The sequence below is a fragment of the Augochlora pura genome, chromosome 4, assembly GCF_028453695.1.
Source record: "Augochlora pura isolate Apur16 chromosome 4, APUR_v2.2.1, whole genome shotgun sequence".
In the NCBI taxonomy this organism is placed as follows: Eukaryota; Metazoa; Arthropoda; class Insecta; order Hymenoptera; family Halictidae; genus Augochlora; species Augochlora pura.
In genome coordinates, this window is record NC_135775.1 from 28,377,599 (window position 1) to 28,397,968 (window position 20,370).

Below are 20,370 nucleotides of genomic sequence, written 5' to 3' on the forward strand. Positions count from 1 at the left end.
AGAGAGAGAGAGAGAGAGTCGCGGGTAAAAACAACGGCCGGCTCGGCAGCAGATAATTAGAGAAGTATTCCGAAAGCGCGGGACTTAATTTAATTTAGCGGGATCCGAGCGATCTGGTCGATGCGAGAGAGCCGGTTATGAAATATGTTGCAACGGGGCCGGCCCCGTATACAGGTATTTCTGTACTATTCGAGGGACGCGGGTGCAGCCGCCGTTGCGCCCCAGCATGATGCCGCTCCTGTCGCGACGCGTCGCGTCGGCTCGATTTAAACGAAAATTATATTCCGCAATAATTAATCCATTCGATGCAACGTTTTATTGACGCTCGGGGCTCCGTATTCTCGAGCACTTAACATGTAATATTTCCCGACTACGGCTCGAAGAGCGAGTCGTACTCTATGCCGATGAAACGCGCGCGCGCGCGCGCGGTTTCATTTAATTGCGTTCCGGGAAGGGGAGGAACTTAATGGATTTGTTTGTAAAGTAATATAGCGGATACCCCGGGTCGCTAGAACGAGATCCCTGTAATCGCTTTAGATTCGTCGGTGTTTGCGGTACCAGAAAGCATTCGCTCGAGAGATCTCGCTACCAGACCGCGATTATAGACGAGAACGTCGCGGAATTTATCGCGTAAATATTAGCCTGCGAATAACTCGTTTTATCGCGCCGGTTATTTCTGCTTCTCGGTGCCGTGTCCAACACGCGGATCGAGCACTGTCGCGCGTATTTATTGCTGGTAAAAGTATTCGCGATCTGGAAATTAAAACGACCGACTCCGACTCCGACTCCGACTGCTCCCCGCACCCTCGAAAATACGCGCGTGTGCGTTCGCGTGCATATTTGCGGTCGATTTTACGAGGACGTTTAACGATTGATTTAAAAATGCAAAAACAGAATAGACGGAATTAATTGCGGCTTAGCAGATTCCAATAAAAATTGAGGTTCTGCATAAATTATATAACTGTTGTAAGAAAGACTGTATAAAATCTAAATGAATTGAGTCTGTTTATGCAATTTTATAGATCGGTAGGATTAGTGTTAAGGCACACTGGAAGGACTGACAGTTTTTATTCCGAAGGCGACGCGAAATAACGTCTCGAAACGGGAGCAGCGTTACTGGATTCCGGTTGTTTGATCCGACGTCGTTTATCTTATCGAGATGTTAACTGAAAGATGCTCGGCGGTGTCCCGCGAGGGTGCCCCGGCGCCAATAAAATTCTGCGTGATCGTCGATCGACCGCGTTTTATCGGCGCCTTTTATCAGCCGGCTCCTCGGCTCCTCGGCTCCTCGACTCCGCACCGCTCCGCACCGCTCCGCACCGCTCCGTTCCGTTCGGCTCTCGGGGCTCGGTTCGGTCGGCGCAAGAAACTCGTTACCTTTTTCTCGATTACCTTTCACTTCGTCGCCGTCCGTCAGATCGGAAAATCTCGTTCGCCGGCGCGAAACTGTCGCGGAAACCTGTAACCTCGTTGCCGGTTGCGCGAGACCGGAGGAAAAGCTGCGAGAGGGAACGTTTCGGCAGCTGATACCGTCTGACAGATAAGAAATTTTCCGAAGCTTGTCCTCGCGGGAACGAGCTTGCGAGGGATCCCCGCGAAACTTCTCCGTATCAGTCGCAAAAAAAATTCGCCCGTTTAGCGCTGAACTCGCCGTGCGCCAATCGAAAATTCTTCGCGCCTGCAATATTTAATTGTTGAATAATTAATGGAAATAACAGAAAGACTGGGAAGCCTGCAAGAGATACCTTCGGAAATGTGCTTCGAAAAATTGTCGAATACAGTCCAGAATACGATTCTAAAAGTCGTAAACAATACAGTAGTGACAATGATTAACGCGCCGTTCGTTGACTAATTGAAGCAAGTTTCGTGAGAAAAATAGCGACAGGTTTAAATACAGTCTTGTTATTTCTACGAAGCGGGACATGTCTGTCACTTTTAGTCACTTTATTGCCGAGATAAATTGTGCGCTAAGAAGAATTACCTCATCTGGTATTACGCTGCCGTATTCGCTTCTAATTTCAATTCTCCTGTACCTTCTTCTGTCAATTTGCAGCAGTCCAGAGATTGAACATTTAAATATCAAAGCCGTGTTTCTTCCGGGATTATTACGTGGAGGAAAAAGTGTGTCGCGCTAAAGATTGAGGATCGAGACGGAAATACCGAGCTCGTAAAATCTGCACCTAGTCGATGTCGCGGTGGCGTTTTTGCAGAATCGTTTTCTCGGAAACGTTCGTACAGACCTCTTTTTGTTAAACGGTAGCCTTCGCCGGGGAACCATAAACGGAAGGAATATTCCTGTCGTCGGCGCGGACCAGCGATCGACTTTGTCCGTCAAAGTCCGTTTTAACGAGTCTACTGACAGCTTTGTCGTTCGCAACGCGGTATAATTAACCGTTCTATATGCGAGCGAGGAGCCCTTGGTAAGTTGTCACGTCGGTTATCACTTTTCATTCACATTGTCGTCGGGACAGCGGGGAGACGTCCGACCGCGTGATGGCTCCGCGAACGAACTAATTACAGCCCGCGGCTCGATTCGAAAAATGCCGATTTCTCTGATGCTTGAAAAATTCCATTTGTTCGGTCGCAAAATGGAAGCACGCGCAAACACGCGCAAACACGCGCAACGAAAAACCGGTGTATCGTAACGTTTGATCGAGGACAGGCGAGCGAACGCCGCGTGTAACAGCGACGGTGCTTTTAATTAATTCCAATTAGCTTAACTTTTGTATCGTCGAGTGGGAGAGAGCCCCCGCCCGCGTGTTACCGAACCGTAAATCTTTTTGTCATTTCGTTCGGCCACGGTGTATTGTTTTACAGGAATTCTAATGACGGATAATTAGGAGGAAGTGAAACGGTCTGTCGACTCGCGCGCGGCTACCGTCGATTCTCTCGTTTATTCTTTTTTCTCGGAACACGACGAATGTCCGTCACGGTTCGATTAAATAATATCTCGCGGACAAAGGTGGCTCATTAAACGATCTCGAAACGAAACACGGGCGAGACACCAGAGATCGCGGGGTGGAACTGTGCGTCGCGGCTCGCAAATTACTTGTTATCTGCACGCGAGAAAAGTCACGGGAGGCTCGAGAAATATTGACCGGAAGTGTGGCAGTCGAACGGCGAACGCCGAACGCCGTCGGGAACCTTATTTTTCCCCCAAGATGGATGCCCGCTGTATCACCCTAATCTCGTTCCTTGTCCCGTTTCTCAGCGTTGACACTGATAGAAAATCGAAGCGGCGCATAACGTTTCTGTGAATTATGTAAGTACATACGCTGTCGCCTCGAAACGCGGCCGGCCGCTATATCATTACCACTCTTCCTGCACACGTTTTACCACACCTACGAGCCAGGTCGTTTACGAATCTTCTTCATCTTCGCCGAAATCATTGTCCATTTCTCGCATCGAATCAAAATTCTCGTCGCAGCTTCCACGATAAATGACCGAATATTTGTTGACTCGTACATACATTTTCTCTTCGATCGGACGAATTCTTACCATTTTTACCAGTTCACCATTTTTCAATCATCGTTCCGCGCGGTACCGTGTTCTCCCTGCTATCAACGGGTTGCGCGCGGGTTCTTCGGCGGCGAGAAGAAACTAATTAAGTAATGTTTTCGTCACAGTCGAGGTGGCAACTGGATTACGTCGGATTACGTCGGATTACGTTGCAGAATAAACAGAGTTGCCTGTCCGGTCACGGTGGCTGGTATTTCGTTCGATGACGAACCCGCCTCGCCGTTTTCAGCTCCGCGGCAGAGAGCGCTCGCGAAATAGACGGATCGCGAAATCATTGCTCTCGGAGTCATCCTCGGCCCGGACCCGCGTCCCATTAGACACGCAACAGATTAGGCGCGTAAATGATGCACGAAGCGCGCTTGGCACGTCTCGCGCGAATGTTCGCCGAGAACATAAAAGTTATCTTGTCGCCGTCATTAAGAGAGCGACAGCATTCCAGTTTTCTGGACTTGCCTGCCGTATTTATCGCTGTTAGATAACGTCCTTCGCCGCTTGATTTATTCGCGTCGACGTTTCTTCGCTGTTCTCTCGAAACAATAAAATCCGCTGCGATTTCGACTCCCAGAAATATTCACGTTGATCTTGACACGTTTGACTGCTAGAGATCTGTCTCGTCTATTAAAAACAAACTGGACCGCGGTTTAATAAAATGAGGATTATTTTCCGTTCCAGGATTATTAAGAGTTAGGAGCTGAAAGTCCAAGATGAGATCTCGAATGAAATTTTCTACAAAGTAAAAATCTGTACTAATAATATATTTCATGTTATTACGATACGTGCAAGTGTCCAGACATTTGTTGTGCACGGTATCGTACGCAAATGTTGTATGCTACAGGTCAGTTGACACGGTTGGCCGAAACTTTACGAAATAGTAGCGGCACGCTGCGTTTTTCCTCCGAGTGATAGAATTGGCGGCGAACGATCCGAAACGTGACTAATTCCATTCCCACGGATCGCATCCGACGAACCGGATAAAGGCAGCTGGCTCTCTGCCGAAATCCCAAGGTTCGCCGATTTTTCCGACTTTATTCGAGAGAGAGAGAGAGAGAGAGAGACCCCCCCCCCCCCCCGGGTGGCCTCTTCTCGCGCTTTTCTTCTGGCCCTCCCTCCCCTCTACTCTACTCTACTCTACTGTTCTCGCCGAGCCGAGAGGGCTCTCCTGTTGACATCGAGTAAACTTTCTTGGCTCGATGCGCACAGTCTCTGAAAGCGATCGGGGCAGCTCGATGCCGAGCAAATAAACGCCACGCGCTCTGCTGCCCGCTCTCGGCGCGGATCGACGCGTCGGTCGAGGCGTCGGTCGAGGCGTCGGTCGAGGCGTTATTAGCGCCGGCGAATTTGAAAGTCGTCGATATTCCGGTGTGTCCCCATCCCCCTTTGCCGAGGCTAATGAAAGTCAGATTAACCGCGGAACGCGGCCTTTCCTCGCCGAGCTGTTTACCTTCCGACTCCCCTCCCCACGCCGACACCCACGATTTTTATTGATTTTTCTGTGGAAATCGATCAACAGACACGGGGTCCTTTGGTTCTTTCTTTTCAGGCTGTATTCTCTGGCTTTCTGGTTGCTGTTGATTGAAATCGCTGCGGCGATTGTTGTCGAGGTGAGGCTCGATGCAATTTCCACTCTGTGTATCAGCTACCGAGATATGAATTTTCTTAATTTTCGTCTTAGTATCGTGCTCAATAAATCATACCCAAGCCTTGTAATTAATGATAGATGCTGAATTTCAACAAGTAGATATGATTTAATCGCGAAGGCTCGCGATAATTTATTTCGTCCTTTCTGATCGTTATTGAATCATTTTAGTCATATTTTATGCATTTCTTTAATTAATAAGGATTAAAACTCTGATTAAAAGACCAATTAAAATATTAAAGGCATTCCCAAAGCTATAATTTTAATGATAGAGCAGGTATGAAGCATTATTTTTTAAAATGGGACATTCGTTTCGGTACGGAGAAGAGAGTGTTTCAGTTGTGGGTAGATAGGTTGAATAATCGTGTACGATGTGAAGTTACTCGTTTTTACTAATATATATATATATACACAAAGATACAATATCTCTCCGCTGGCTAACTGACTCGGTATGTCCTCACGGAGAGTGTTCTTTCACGACGTTAATCTTAAGACGCGTCGTAAGCAAGTCGCTTTCTTAAAAACTATAACTTCGCGCTTGCCCTGGTAAAATTCCGAAACAACCCTGATTGGCTAACCCGCGCGCTGGGTATTTTCCAATCCGTGCTGTTCGTTTTTCCGTATCACCGCCTACTCCTTACGCCCTTGGCGTGCTTGTTTTCGGAGCGGCGAGGTGACCGGCGGGGGATGCGTTTTCCCGTGCGAACATAATACGTGGGACTTTTCTACAGGCCAGCCGTCCGGCCCAAGTACCCTTCAGATAATCCCTTAATTTACGACGGTTCCTGTTTGCTATTGAGGACCTTCGGAAAAGACTCTAATAAACATGCGTTGCAAAGATCTGGAAAATGTCGACTCAAAAATAGCTTCGTCGAACGAGAGTCGTAAATTACGTTCGTTGTTTGCACGAAGAAGAAACTTTCTCTTGTGCGCACGACTGGGCGCTACACAGTCATTGTTGAGTAAGCTTCTAATATCGTTAAAAAATGCAAGTCGTTTAATCTGCTTTTAAAAAAGTTATCGCGTGTTTTAAAGGTGTTCTAATACCTTGAGCCTCGGCCGGTTGTATTAGGACGAAGGAGTTTCCATTGTTCCAGTTTGCGAAGAAAATCCGAAAAGGAGTTAAGTAAAAGTGGCAAGACGAAACGCTCTCTCTCTCTTGTAGCGCTATTTAGAAAGAGGATCGGCCAGATGTTCGAGACTTTCTCACTGTAGCCCACGAAAAAGTATATTCAAATTAGAGATTCGCTATCACGTCGATCTCGCTTCGAAAATTCTTTGGCTACATGCAACCAGGTCACTTTTCCCATACGATTGAGCCAGAAGAACAGCCCCGGAACGCATCCGACAGGAATCTAATCGAACTTCTTGATCTCGGCTACGATAATCGAATAATTGTAAAGTCACGCCGACGTCGAGCAGCGAGTTAGACCATCTTAGCGTGTGTGCGTGTGCGCGCGCGCGCGCGCGTGCGTGTGTGTCGCCCCGATTGTTCGTTCCTGGGAGAATCGCTAATTGGCGTGGGCGCGTTTAACCCTTTGACATACGAGTAAAACAGTGTTTGACGCGTCCGAAAATGATTACTTAATTTGTCTCAATTGGACAGTTATGTGGAAACTCGGAAGCACGGTATTTTTGTAAAATAAAAAATTAGTAAAAATCGTGAGTTTTATATTAAATAACACTAAATGATATTTAGTACCGCAATGGAACAGAGGCGGTCTATCGTGGATCGTTCGAACGGTTCGCCGTGTCCCGTGGATCTATATGTATAGTCGATCGCCGGTACTACCGGTCGTAAAGTATCCGATTGGCTCGTTGTAAACGGGGAAACGAATCCCGGCGGCGACTTCTCTGATCACCTGTAAAGTCGTCGACAGGATTCCACGCGTCTCGGGAACGTTGACCGCGGGATTCCACTGTTTTCGTGTTGTGCAACCAGCCAGTCGGTTTCACTTCATCCCAAACTCGTCGAGGGAAATCCGGGGCCTCGGGTCGCGGTGACGCGGGTTACGTTTATAACCTGAATCACATTTTAAACCCTCCTGTCGTGTACGATCGTTCCATCTTCTGAACTCGAAACTTGCCGCGAAATCGTTCGTTTTTAATAGCAACCGCGTAAAAATTAAAATCGATCCTCGTGTACCCGGTGGTCCCGGCGTTATATCATCGGCGTCGATGACGTTGACGAGCGTCGAAGCGTAGAAATTATGAATGATGTTTCCAGTAATCTTGGCCGATATAAATGGGACCGTCAAAAATAGCGCGTATCGAAACGTGATCGAAAGTCGACCCGTTTTAGAGATCGAATTTGCACGCTGTCCGAAAGCATTCCGCTCGACACCGCCGTTCCAACGAGAAACATAATACGCAAATGGACGCTTGAACTCTTATACAATCGGGGTTAATGCGTGTCCGCATAAAAAAAAAAAAAAAAGAACCGGTGAACCGACAATCATAAAACAATAGAGAGCCGGCCTGGTCTTTCTTATTCTATTTTCCTGCCTGCAGGCTGTGATTACCGGCGGCGATCGAATCTTTCTAACCTGTGTTGGGTGACGGCACGTGAATTACGGCTTTCTTGACTGGTGGAAAGTCTTTCCACGGCTATCGTAACAAGTATTCAAATTTCACACGTTCACGTTCCCACGAACCGGGGGCACGGTACGAACTAGAAAAGATGCTGCCGCGGCAAGACCCCAGACCGTTTTTACGCGAAGAGAAGAAACACTCCGCTCGAACGGCGGCGTAGAATAGAATCCGTGTTGTGTGCATGACGCCTCGTTTCCGATCGAATTCGAATATTCCGCCGGACACTCGCTCGACCGTGTCTGTCCGTGCCGCGCCGTTTCGATTTCGAGACACACTTTTCTTTTCAGAAACGCCGAAAATCCGGCGGAAAATCCTATTACCTTCTTTCCGCTTGAAATCGCACGGACCTGCGATTCGCGCGTCGAGTTATTTATCCAAGAATCAACCCGCGAACTTCATTATCGATTCCATGGCCTGGTGGCCCCCTCCTACTTTCTTTTATTCCGTGTCGCGTTTTTCTCCGGGTGTTCGCGCGCCGCCTGTAATCGGAGACTTCCGGTAGAGGCTTTTACACCTTCTGTCGCGATCGCGGGCCGCGATATTAATCGAAATGTTGGCGAGCGACACGTGGTTCTCCGATCGGTTTACGTTGAACCCATTCGGCCTGCTGTAATCGTACACTCGGAGTCGTTTTACCGTCTCTGGTTCGCCGGTTCCGAGTGTTTTCTGGTGATCCGAACGGCCGCCGATTCTTCCGAGGACTCGCGATCGAGGCGGCTAATTGCTCGAAACAAGCTAAATAGACGACGGGACGCGGCGAGAAGGAGAAAGAGTTTGAACGGGCGAGAGGGAGGAGAGATAGGTCGGGAGAGATTCCAGCCGGCTCTCGCGACGTATAATTTCGTCGGAAATTACTTTTATCCGGCGCGTTTGCGGTGTCGTTGATCAGGATGAGATGGAATTAAATTCTTAGAACGGGGTGCGCGCGTCGTTGTCGAGGCGTGGGTGTGGATTCTTCGTGGTACATTAGTCGGAGGATTTCTCTCTCTCCGCCTTGGTTGCAAGCCAGCCTCCCTACGAAATATTGATTTCAATGTTAATCCTCCGGTCGAGCTCTGCGGCTTGCGCGTCGTTTTAAAGATTTGATTTACTCGATCCTTTGCGGCCGACCAGCCCGATCAGCGTCGCCTGAAACGATCTTTATCGCTCGCTCGACGATTTTACGCGCTGTCGACTTTTTGTACCGGCAACTCTCTAAAGCGGAGTCGAACGGATTGTTTCGAGGAAACATCTATCCAGAATAACTATCCGAAACGAATCGAATAAATCTTTTGCTAGAACGCTAGTCGTTTATCCGAACGATTCGTCGAATTTTCTTAAAGCCAGCCTTTCATTTGACAAGTTTGCAAAAGCATCGCGCACCCAATTAAAAGAGCACCGTCGGTGGAGTGCCGGGACAAAATTTGATTGGAATCGTCCGAGTGGTCCTCGCGAAAATGGGTCGCGGGGGCAATTTTTCGTCGGAGGTCGATCGCAAACCTTAAATGATTTTAAGAGCGTGTTGAATCGGTGAGCCGCGCGTGGATCGGCAAGATTAATCGATGACGAACACGCGTTGACTGACCGTGAACAGGCTTGGTCAAACCCGAGTGAATTTTTCCGTGGCGGCGTCGAATTAGGTTCGCCGGACCGGAGTTTAATTGCGGCAGACGTAATCGTCGGGGAAGAAGAGTTTCTTTCCGCTTCGGGAAAGAAGCCAATTTCGAGGGAACTTTTATTGGAACGATAATCCCTTGCGACGACTTTCTCGCGATCGGAGCCTCGTGAAATTTTTACGTTCCCCCTCGGCGCGGCGCCGCCGCACCGGGAGCCGTTGACATTTTCGCGGCGCGGTTCCCGTCACCGATTTTACGCGAGATCCGCTTCACGAGCCCCGTTCCCCCGCAACTTTCCTCCGACTTTCAGCTTTTAAGCTCGTCCGTTACGCTTTCTTTATCTTCGGCCCACCAAGAGAATTTCCAGGCCCTCCGACGCAATTCCTCTCGCTCCTCTGCCCTCTCCTCGGTCATTTTTGCAAACCGAATCATTCGCCGCGGTCCAAAGCTCGGGCTTCTAGTACAATTTCTTGGAACATTCATAGGAGCCACTGGAGTCGATATTAATGTTTGGCTTTACTGCCGTTTCATTACAAATCGAGATTGGCAATTTTTCTTTAATGCTTGGATCCTCGATTCTATCATCTTCTTCCTTGGTCATCTTCCCAGAGAAAACTCTTCCTGAGAATATCGATACATCGACTCCACGGATGATTGAATTTTCTTCGATCCGAACACACGCGTTGCAACGAAAGTAGCGAGATATATTTAATTGAATTCGGTCTCGTAATATTCAGTTCTGGGCGGGTTCGGTGTTGCGGTTATCAGAGCGAGACAACAATTTCTCTGGCAATCGATGCAGATCGTTTTCTATCCTCCGTAAAAATTCGTCGGGCAATGAGCAATGCGAATGACCGCTTCCGCGTTTTAAAATTCCTGGTGGGTCGGTTCGGTGTTAAAATAGCAATGAATTCCGATATTGTCCGAGCAATTGAAATATCCGGCGGTGGAAAGGGCTTGCCCTTGAATCATCGACGCGAGTATTAATAGGGAGCGGAGAGTGTCCCTGGGGAAAATCGATATCCGTATCGAGCCGAGAGTGTTTAATCGCGGCTGCTGCGCGAACGCGCGAAACGGGAATTACGGCGGACGATAAATCGTGGTCCTCAAAAAAGGAGAAAAAAAAAACAAAAGCGAGAGAATAAGAGTGAAAGAGAGAGAAGCTATGGCGTATAACGTCGCGTTGCGTCAGAAAACGATGCTGCAAAGGTGTGGCGCTCGATTGTTTAATCGATGGAACGTAATGGAAAGATAGTGCAGATAATTTAACATCCGGAGGGACGGGACGCGACGCGACCGGCGAGATTATACGGACTTGATCTCCCCGTTTCACGCGCCCGAATATTAATCACCGGCGAAAATATTTGCCTGTAAATTTGCCGCGTTACTTGCGCCCTATTAATATCTGATTAATCGGGCCGTCTGCCAACGCGTCGATTCCTCGTTGCTAGTTGCTCGTTTCCCCGGCGCTCTCGTTTGGTTGGCTGGCGCGAATTTAAGACGGGCATCGCTTTAATATCGAACGCCGCTGGGAATTAATATCTCTGTTCGGTAAACGCCGAATGCGACGTCAGTAATTATCGCCGAAAGTTGCACCTGGGACGTTGATTAACTTTCGCCGCGCCAGCAGCTCTTATTTTGGCTCGATCGCTGTTCGATCTCTACCCGTTTGCGCTTCTTCTGACTTTCATTCTTTATGCTTTTTATTATTTATTTAACACGTTGATTGCCGTGCAGGCACAAATTGCCTGATGTACGGATTTTACACGTGTGACAATCAAGGAATTTCATTGCACAGTCAACTTGCGAAAAATTCTTGGCCCGAATAATTTTCAATTTGTACTCCCATGGCCCTTCTTTTCTGTGGTTGACACACGACTACTCGGCCAGGTCGCCTTCCGTGGAACACGTTCCAAGGTCCGCGCGTATCAACTGAATGAAAACCGTGTCCTGGAAGACGCCGGTTGATTAATGATCGGATCCCCCTGGATCCCGATGAAGCCGCGAAGCTATAGCAACGAAACCTTGTAATATTTCTCTGGAGAGGACACTGTTTGCGCCAGAAAGCCTCTCAGCTATCAGAGCCTCTCGCGACTCGCGGAGATCCTCTATCCAGACACACACGCACACACGCGCGCGCGCACACACACACACCGGCGCTGATTTACGGGCCACCGTAGCGCCGACAACGCGCCGCTCGCGATCACTCGTTATCGCCTGTCTGGGAACGGTTTCTGTTTCGCCATATTTCTTGGCAGTTAGCGATCCAAGGACACGGATAATCTTCCTTCGGGTAATGTTCCGTCGAAAATGCACGGTGCCCGCCTCTCGTAATGCACCGCCGCTCGGGATACGTATCGCGCGGCAATAAACGCTCTCGCGACCGTCTACCGCCTGCCTCTCTAGGAACTTATCTTTAACGGCCGCTTTATCGAAAACCATATTTCAGCCGTGTATTGATCATTCGTTCGCCCGGGCTTATTGATAACCCAGACGGTATCGCCGATCTCGCTCGTCTCGTCTCGTCTCGTCTCGTCTCGTCTCGTCTCGCGGCTCTCCGCACCTGGCCGCGATGCACTTGCACTCGGTGTTCTCCTGTTGTGTTTGCACCTTCTTCCTTCCTCCCTCCCTTCCTTCTTTCCTTCCTTCCTTCCTTCCTCGGCTATCTCGCTGTTAGCGACTCTGCAGAAATTATTCCGAGACTGTGCACAGCACTCTAGCAAAGTATATGTATGTATGTGGATAGCTTTTAATGGCGTAGAGTTCTAAAAGCGACTAACAAATATTACCCTCGCAAGAGTTGCAACATGCCATTTATTCGAATGTTTCCCGATTTTTATAACAGCGTGTTCTTGTCCGAAGAAATGTACTCGAGAATTTCTGGTGGAAGCTATTTAATGGGTATAATAATTATGACATAAGCAAGTACGACCGGTTATTTAAAAGGGTATAATATTTCTATAATTGAACCAGACTGGTTGAATTGTGTTGAGACGTTGGGAGAACTGGCTTAGAAGATGCCTTTGTATCTTTGAGAATGCAATTGTTCTGGACTTCGAACGACCACGTTTTCAAAAACTACGTTGACGTTCTCGAACGTCATTGCATACATCATTTCCCCGGAAACAGGGATATAGCATGAAGGAACCGAACTGCATCGGATCTGATCGATGGCAGTAATTTGGTCGGCGCGAAAATAGCAGCGGCCGCGGGCGCGATCACGATTTTTCAGCATCGGCGCAGTCATTCTTTCCATTTCTCACCGGGCGAGATCCGATCGATTCGGCATGATCGCCGAGGGGTCTCCCCCGCGCGTTTTCATTTTAATTCGGCGTCGGTACCGCGCATTTTTCATCGGCCCGGGCTCGCCGTTTGTTTCTGCATATTTCATCGATCCCGCGAATTCCCGCGGACTCCCCCCCCTCCCCCCGTCCTCGTCCTCGTCGTCACGGAACGACCGCACTGCCGCGCGGAAAATCGTGTCATCGATCTATCGACACCTGCCCGCGCGCCCGTCGAATCGAATTAAACGGGCGCGTCCGATCGTTTTAATCCACGCCAAATCTGTTTTTAATTACAAACGAAACATGTAGTTGGGCCCGGCGACGCTGACCACGAGCCTCTCTTGACATTTTTCAGATCCGAGGGAAAGATTGAGTGAAGATGATTCTCTACTAACAGAGTGTGGAAATTAACCGAGTGTTGAGGCGAGAGCCGCATTAACGTGTTATTAACGTCATGTAACGATCGTCGCGAAAGAAGTAATCATGGAGGAGGCCTGCCGCTGCTGCTGCTCGACTTGGAGCGATCCGGGAGCCACGCGTGGTAAGTAGACAGTCATGTTTTCTCAAGCTGTACCTGTGTCGCCTTTCGATTACTCGTTAATCGCATGCACGACGAGAGATCTGCAATCTGTCAATCTGTTTGGAAATAGTCCGCGTCGGTTCGCGGACCGGTGGACAGACTTTTCGGAACCACTCGTGAAATAATCGAGAAACGGCGACGCTAATTCGACTTAATTTACAAGTTACTTATTCGATATACAAGCAGTCCCTTCTGTCATAATACGGATTAGAGTGTATCATTTAAAAAAGATCGATTCGTTTCTGGAATATTCTTCACTATTTTATGAATGGAAAAATAATACAGATTTTTATGCTGTACGTTTTGCTGTTAGTTTTATGAATTCTTTAAAGTCGCCTCGTCGAAAGTAAACGGCGCATTCTAACGAGACGAACCGCAAAGTCCAAGTGAAACCTAGTTAGAGACAGAGCGTCGAGGTCGGATCGTAATCGAGTTGGCCATTGAACGCGGTTTAAATGAAAATCGAGTGGGAAATCGTGGCTCCGAAGCAAAGCTGCTGCGTTAGTCATCGGAATCGGGATCAATGTTAAACCGAATTAGGCGTCAAATCGACGCGGAGATCGGCGGTGAATCGCCGCCAAATTGGAAGCGTAAAATCGGGATCGAATTGAAAGCAAACACGAATTGAAATCGATCGAATTCAGCCGGAACCCTTTATTTTGTCGCTGTTGTAGAACCGACCAAAAAATCGAAAGCGATTCGCGTTGGTGGTGGTGGTGGTGGCCGGTACCAAAAAAAGACCTCTCCGCTTCTGTTCCCGAACACTTTGCAATTACCGGCGCTTGCGGAGACACTGGACTCGACAGCCGGCGAAATTTACAATTCGGCGAAGTCCGGCGAGAACGTTCATTTCGCGATAATCGAATTAATAAAGATCTCGGTTAAACGAACTCGCGCGCCGGCAAATAATTTGCATAGCTAATTGAGCGGCGGCGGCTTTGACAGCCGCGCGCGCGCGCGCGCGCGGTTACAGCGTTAAACAACGGGGCGACGTTTATCGCGACACGGCTAGTCTCTGGGACTGCGGCGACGAGGACACCGAGGCTATTCGCCGGCACGGTTACGCTTTTCGCCCACACTTGACCCCCCCCGGGCTGCGGCCGGGCCAGAACAGGTTCTTCGAATTCGTTCCGCGAAACAAATTAGCCGAGCGGAGAGTTACACGGCTGGCAACAATGCGATATATCGCGCTCTGGTTGCTCGTTTTTTTTCTCTCCCATTGTCGAACGAGCTCTCCCCGGCCGTAAAGCAACCGGTCGGTCGCGACGAACGCGCTCGCTGCTCCCCGCTTTCCTTCGCCCGGTCTGCGTGTCGCGTCGAGAGCGTTCGAAGCCCTCGTAGAATTTCATCTGGTAACCGCAGAGCGGCGAGAGTTGTCGCCGGCGTCGCATAGATACTATAGATCGCAACAGGCAAAAACGAGTCGCCGCCGTCTCGTTTCAATCGAAAGTTCTCATTGTCTCTTCGCGCCGACCGCGCCGCAAGAGAGTCGATCCTTTTCGCCGATGGTAAACCGAGGGCTCTTTTAGCCGCGGCGATCGAAGAAGCCGTGATTAGCGGCGCGCGTCATGGGCCTGGGAAGAGAAAATGCCCACCGCCGCGGCGGTGCCATTATGTAAAGGAACTAGTTCCTTGTAACGATAACCTGGATCGGCAGTTAATTGACCGGGGATCATTACGCGTTTCTGGCACACGCGAATGTGTTACAGAAACCGGCGGCGACTCGATAAAGGTTAATCGCTTCTTTCGCAGGGTACCCGATAAATTAAATTCCTGTTCGTTTTATGCAGCCCTAAGTCCAGCACATTCGACGATAATTCGCATACTTCAGTCCGGTAACACTGTTTTATCGCTATTATCGTTTCTTATTAATTTGAATCATTTAGCTAAAACCATAGCGACGAACTCTCCGGCAACGTTGCACAAGCTTCTGCAACATGATCAGCGACAGGCAAATCATTTTTCAATCCCGCGCGCGTAACTGAATTTCGCAAGTCCGGCGAGGGCCAGGAAAAAATGTCGGTCGCTCGACAGTTTAATTATTAATAAATAAATGACACTTCGCTTGTGCAAGACTGTCGACTGTGTCTTAATGCCGGGAGTGCGCGAATCGGGGACAGCGTCCGCGAAAGGATCAACATCGAAAGAATACGGGCTCGTTACTCGCCTAATTATCGGACTGTCGATCGTACACGCAGTCCCGATTAATTAGTGTTCGTCGTTTTCGCGCGAAACGGGAACAGGTATCGCCGTCGAACGGCGAAGAGAGAAAAAGAGAGGGAGAGAGGGAGAGCGAGGGAGAGAACACGTGCTGATTTCCACGGGACGATCGGCGTCAGGACGCGTCCCCGCGAGCGCAAACAAGCGTCGGTTTCCATTTGCCGCTTCAATTATCGCGCATTCATTCGCTTTCCGACTTCGCGCCGCCGCCGCCGCCGCCGCCTTTACGACTATTTTTCGACAAACGGAGATTTTTTCCAGCTCTCGATAACAATTATTTGCTAAATTATGTCATTATTACGCAGAGGAATATTCAACACTGGAAGCAACAAATCAGTCAAAATGGCAGGTTTTATTCTTCCACAATCCCTCATACCACAGCTAAAATGTGTTATCTATTAATTTGCCGTTCGAAAGTGAATCGAGATGGGGTTCCTCGCTTCAGGCTGCCTTACCCGGGATCATTCTATGAAAATTTAATGGGAGAAAGAAGCGACCTCGGTGGTGTTCGCGTGACTTCTCTCCTTTATTTCGATCGTGATCGAGAGCGGCGAACGTAACTCGCTCGCGGCGAGCGAGGCGACGCGGCGCGATCGGCACGAGGCTGTGTACTCGTCTTGCATAATCCACGGTGCACGTGCCTCCGCATAAGAACGCATAATTCGACGCGGCGCGCACGCAGAATGAGCATCCAGGCCTTCGCCGTCCTTGTCCCTCGGACCTCGTTTTGCTGCCCGATAATGCCTCGTTGTTTTCGTGGCACGGCTTTTTACAGCGGCGTCGCTCCGCGGGATCCTCGACTTCCCTCTTTTATGAACGCGTCGCTCTTCTTTGTCTCCGCGGAGCATTCTCCTCCGACGTGCTATGCCGTTTGATTGCAATAACCTAAGGACGATCTCGGAGCAGCGTCCGAAATTAGGATATTAGCGCCAGAGTGCTTGCATATTTTCTCTCGTTTCTCTCCAAGTTATTCTCTCGAGCGACTCTTCGTCTAATTTTCGTTTTCGCAAAGAATGCTTTATTAAAGCAGTCGGACTTCGATCTGTTTGTTTGATAAGAACTTCATTGCGTGGATAATTGTTAATATTACATGTCTCCTACAATGGTCCGTCATGCTGTTTCCAGTCGGCAGTCTTCTCAAATGTCTGATCCTTCTCCTGTGGAGGACTGTTCATTGCTACAGAACTCTTGCTTCTTCTTTCTTCGAATCCTTTGAATCCGAGACGTCTCACCTTCCATGCAATTGTCAAATATAGTCTCCGTCTCTCATTAATCAGGAAATTAATTCAAAAGAATACATTTCATGGGGGATAAAATAACAAATGCAAAGGAAAATAACTATTGCAAAGATAGGTTCTCAGAGTTGTTTGGTGCACAACAGGTGTCTCGATGCCGGCACTCAAGAGTGTCTCGCGTCCGGAGGATATTGCATCGGTTCCTCCCTCGTCCGGCATCGTTTAGATATTTATTTCCCTCGTCGTCAGTAATTAATAGGTCGTGTGGCATCGAAAGTCGTCGGTGCACACGCAATCTTGGAAAAGGGATGCTGCTGCCGTCAGTTTCTTCTTTAGTTTCATTTTTCTTCGAACGGAAGGCATCGCGCGTTCGCTCGCGAGTCGTTTAATTGCTCCCAGCTTTCTGGCATTTATTAAATTTCCGTGGCTGTCGAGGCATCGCGTTACACAGCCTCGTCTTTCATCGAGTCACGCTTCACGGACGATCGTAGGTTAGACTTTTCACGGGATTCAAGGATGCAGAGCCGAGAAGAGCGCGAGAGAAAGAGAAAAAACGAAGAGATTAAGGGAAGAGAGGGAGAGATATTTACGTATTCCCGGTCTATTTGTTACATCGTCACGTACCGTGTAATGACTTTTGCTACGCTGCGCTGTATTCCAACGATCGGCCGCGATCGCCTTGTAAAACTTTTTGCCGGGCAGGCTGATCGCGGAGACCGGTACGAGCATCGTTTTTGTCCGATTATAGCGCGCGACGACTGTGCTCTCTCGCCCTCCTCTTACCATCGTCCGAGACTAATTTCTGTCAGGCGTCGCGGAAGCATCGACTACGCTTCGTCGAACGTCTTCATGAAACTGCAGTCTCGGTGCACGATCTGTTCCGATATTAAAACGAAAGCGCGCAGTCCTTAACGCGCATCGGTTCCCATTATCGACGCAACGGCAATTAATTTACCGGGTCGTTGTCCCAGATGGACTAACAAAATCTGCTAGCTACAGCGAGACGTCATATCTCTCAGAATTGGGCATTATTTCAATAAATTCTTCGAATATATCCTTCGAATAAAATTTGATTCGGACAACGTATCGAGCAAACACTTAAATTTCACCTACATAATGCTCCGAGTAAATTGGTCGAATAAAATTTTATTCGCCCGATACTACGAATAACATTTTATTCGACAAACAATTCGACTAAATTCCTCGAATAACTGCACGGCCCGCAGAACGCAGTCGCACGTCAGACATCGCTGATCCGGGGCGAGCTGCTTGGCGCGCTAATCCGCGACATGCTACGAAAAGCGAGTAGCCGGCGTCATCACGGCGAACCAATTCTTTTCATCGGGATCCGCGAGCGTTATTTCCCGAGGGTCTCGCGAGGGTCTCGCGAGAGTCGCGCGGAGTTCGTCGACGGAGAGAGGAGTCTGCTCGTCGGTTTTCTGGCCGCGACGAGGAGGCTCGGTCGGTGGTGTCCCTTGTCTTCCAGCACGCGGAAGGGGGATTCTATCAGTCGGAGCGGCGGAGGAGAGCGGACCGTGGGTGTCCGGGGCGTCCTCGGGAATTTAACCCAGATGCTGTTTTTCCTGGCAGCATCCTCGGCATTTCAATGAACCCCGGGTCCCCCGGCAGGATTGTATTCTCTCACTTGCGACACTCTGGAGGGATTAGCACGCGCCGCCCGATTCTTCCGCCTCGGCTTTTACGCTTCTCTTTTTCTGCCGTCGTTTTTCCCGCTTTGCGCTCGCCTCGCGGCCTCGTTCGAGGAGCCGAAGATAAATCAAAAAATCGTCGCGACCCTCCTCCCGCGGGAGTCAGACGTTTTCTTTGCCCTTTGACACCTTCTCGCGATTCCTCGCCGATGGGACACCCGGATCCGCTGGCTTTGTTCGTCAGGCAACGCGAAAGGCTCGTCTCGATGGGCAGAATTCTTTCGACGAGGGTGGTAGTCAAGCCCGTACGCTTCGAAACAACGAGCGAGGATTCTCATTTCTTCCGAAGAAATTCCTCTTCCATTTGCAGAAGAGTCTAGTACATTTCGATATCGTTTTAATTATTCTTTTAAAAATGCCGATCGACGCTCCTTTCGCCGACTCGTCAGAAAAACGACCGGTTCTCGTTTCATGGTTATAGAAACGAACGCAACTGGTGCGATTTCTCGACACCGATATTATTTCATTTCCAGACGAGAGAACGGGCGAGCAGAATTTTGATTTCATTTAATTCGGCTCTGGTTCGCTCTTAACGAAGCAACGAGCTCTTTTATTTTCGCTGACTCGAGACATCGTTTCGGCGTAGCTGTTCCGCGAAAGCGCGATTAATAGACGACCGCGGAACCGTTTTGGTCGGTGCAACAGCGACGGGAAGAAAATGATCCGATCATTGAGCAACCGATAAAACTCATAGCGGCGCTCAAACTTTCCATCAGGCAGCAGAACAAATCCTTGTGTTTGGCGGTATCTACGAGATTCGCGATAACCGTCGATAACGACTTGTTTGTCACGCCGCGGCGCGTCGCGACGCAGCGAGATGATGATAAAACTTCATGTAAATCGTACGGCGTGCGCGCTGACGGGGGACTCTCCGATCTTTGACAAACGCGCGCGGCTCTTTTACAGCTCAATTTTCTTTTACCGTTGTTTTTACGCCTCCCTAACGCTCGGCAATTCTCCCTTGACGTTCTCGATCATCGTGTCGAATAGTTGGCACATTTTTTCCTGATGATTTTCCCTCGTGCTCTCCCGGTCGACGACGGTCCACGATTTCTCCGGCGCGAAAACGGTGCTCGCGATTAACATAGTTCGCCGCAGGTATTCCGTACAATGCCTGTTAAAAGTGTCGTACCAGTCATTTGCAATTACAGTTAAGTTAACACATTCTTCCGTGCCACGTATACCACTGGTGGTGGGGGATTGTAGTAGAATTTCTCGAATGTATTTACGACATCCTGAATGAATCTCTTGGATGCACAGTGTGATTACACAGAGGAAACGGGTTTGTCGGAATCAACGAAAAATTCGTCTGCTTAATTTTCTCCTTCGTGATTGATTAAGGCTTAGAACCGGAAACCTAATTTCCCGACAAGCGCGTCGGACGCGTTAGAAGCGAGCACCAGTTGTTATCGGACGACACAGATTGAATAAGATACTCTGGTGGGATCGGCGCTCGATTGAAGCGAGTTGGGAGAAACGCGAAAGAGGTAGAGAACGAGAGAGAGAGAGAGAGAGATTGTTGCGTAGGTCGACGATCCAAAAGGTGGCCGAACGTTCTCCTTGCGTAAGACGATAATTGGTCGATAATATGGCCGGGGTATAATTAACCGGTATGGCCGGCCGGAGAACAGGTCTCCGATTTTTCGGGAGCCTAGAGTTTTCGCTGGTGGTCGGTTGCTCGACGAGAAAGAATCGAGAAAACCAGCTTCGGCAGTGGCAATTCCTCCGGGCCTCCCAGCTCTGTCTCGCTTTCCTTCGCGCAAACCAGTCCCGGTAGAATCTTTTAAAGACTGTACCCGCGACACAGATCGGTGAACAAGCGCGAATCAGTCGGTTTTCTGTAATAAAACCGCAGGTAACGCGAGAACGGTCGCGAGAGCTCGATGGCGCTCGAGAGAGAAGTTTAGTATTCGAGGCGGTCGGTCGGGTGTACGATTCCAAAATACCGGTCAAAAATTCGCGATTCGTTCTGTGGACGATCAAGGCGCTCCGTCCCATTC

General features: G+C 49.2%; 1 protein-coding gene across 3 annotated transcripts in view; it reads left to right on the plus strand.

The window, feature by feature from the left end:
- Positions 1 to 20,370, plus strand: part of LOC144469397 (extracellular serine/threonine protein CG31145) — a 131,003-nt gene that overhangs the window by 11,508 nt on the left and 99,125 nt on the right. For all 3 annotated transcript variants that reach the window (XM_078179618.1, XM_078179620.1, XM_078179619.1), the window contains exon 3: positions 12,982 to 13,167. The gene's annotated coding sequence lies outside the window, so the exon portion shown is untranslated. The remainder of the gene's footprint in view (positions 1 to 12,981; positions 13,168 to 20,370) is intronic.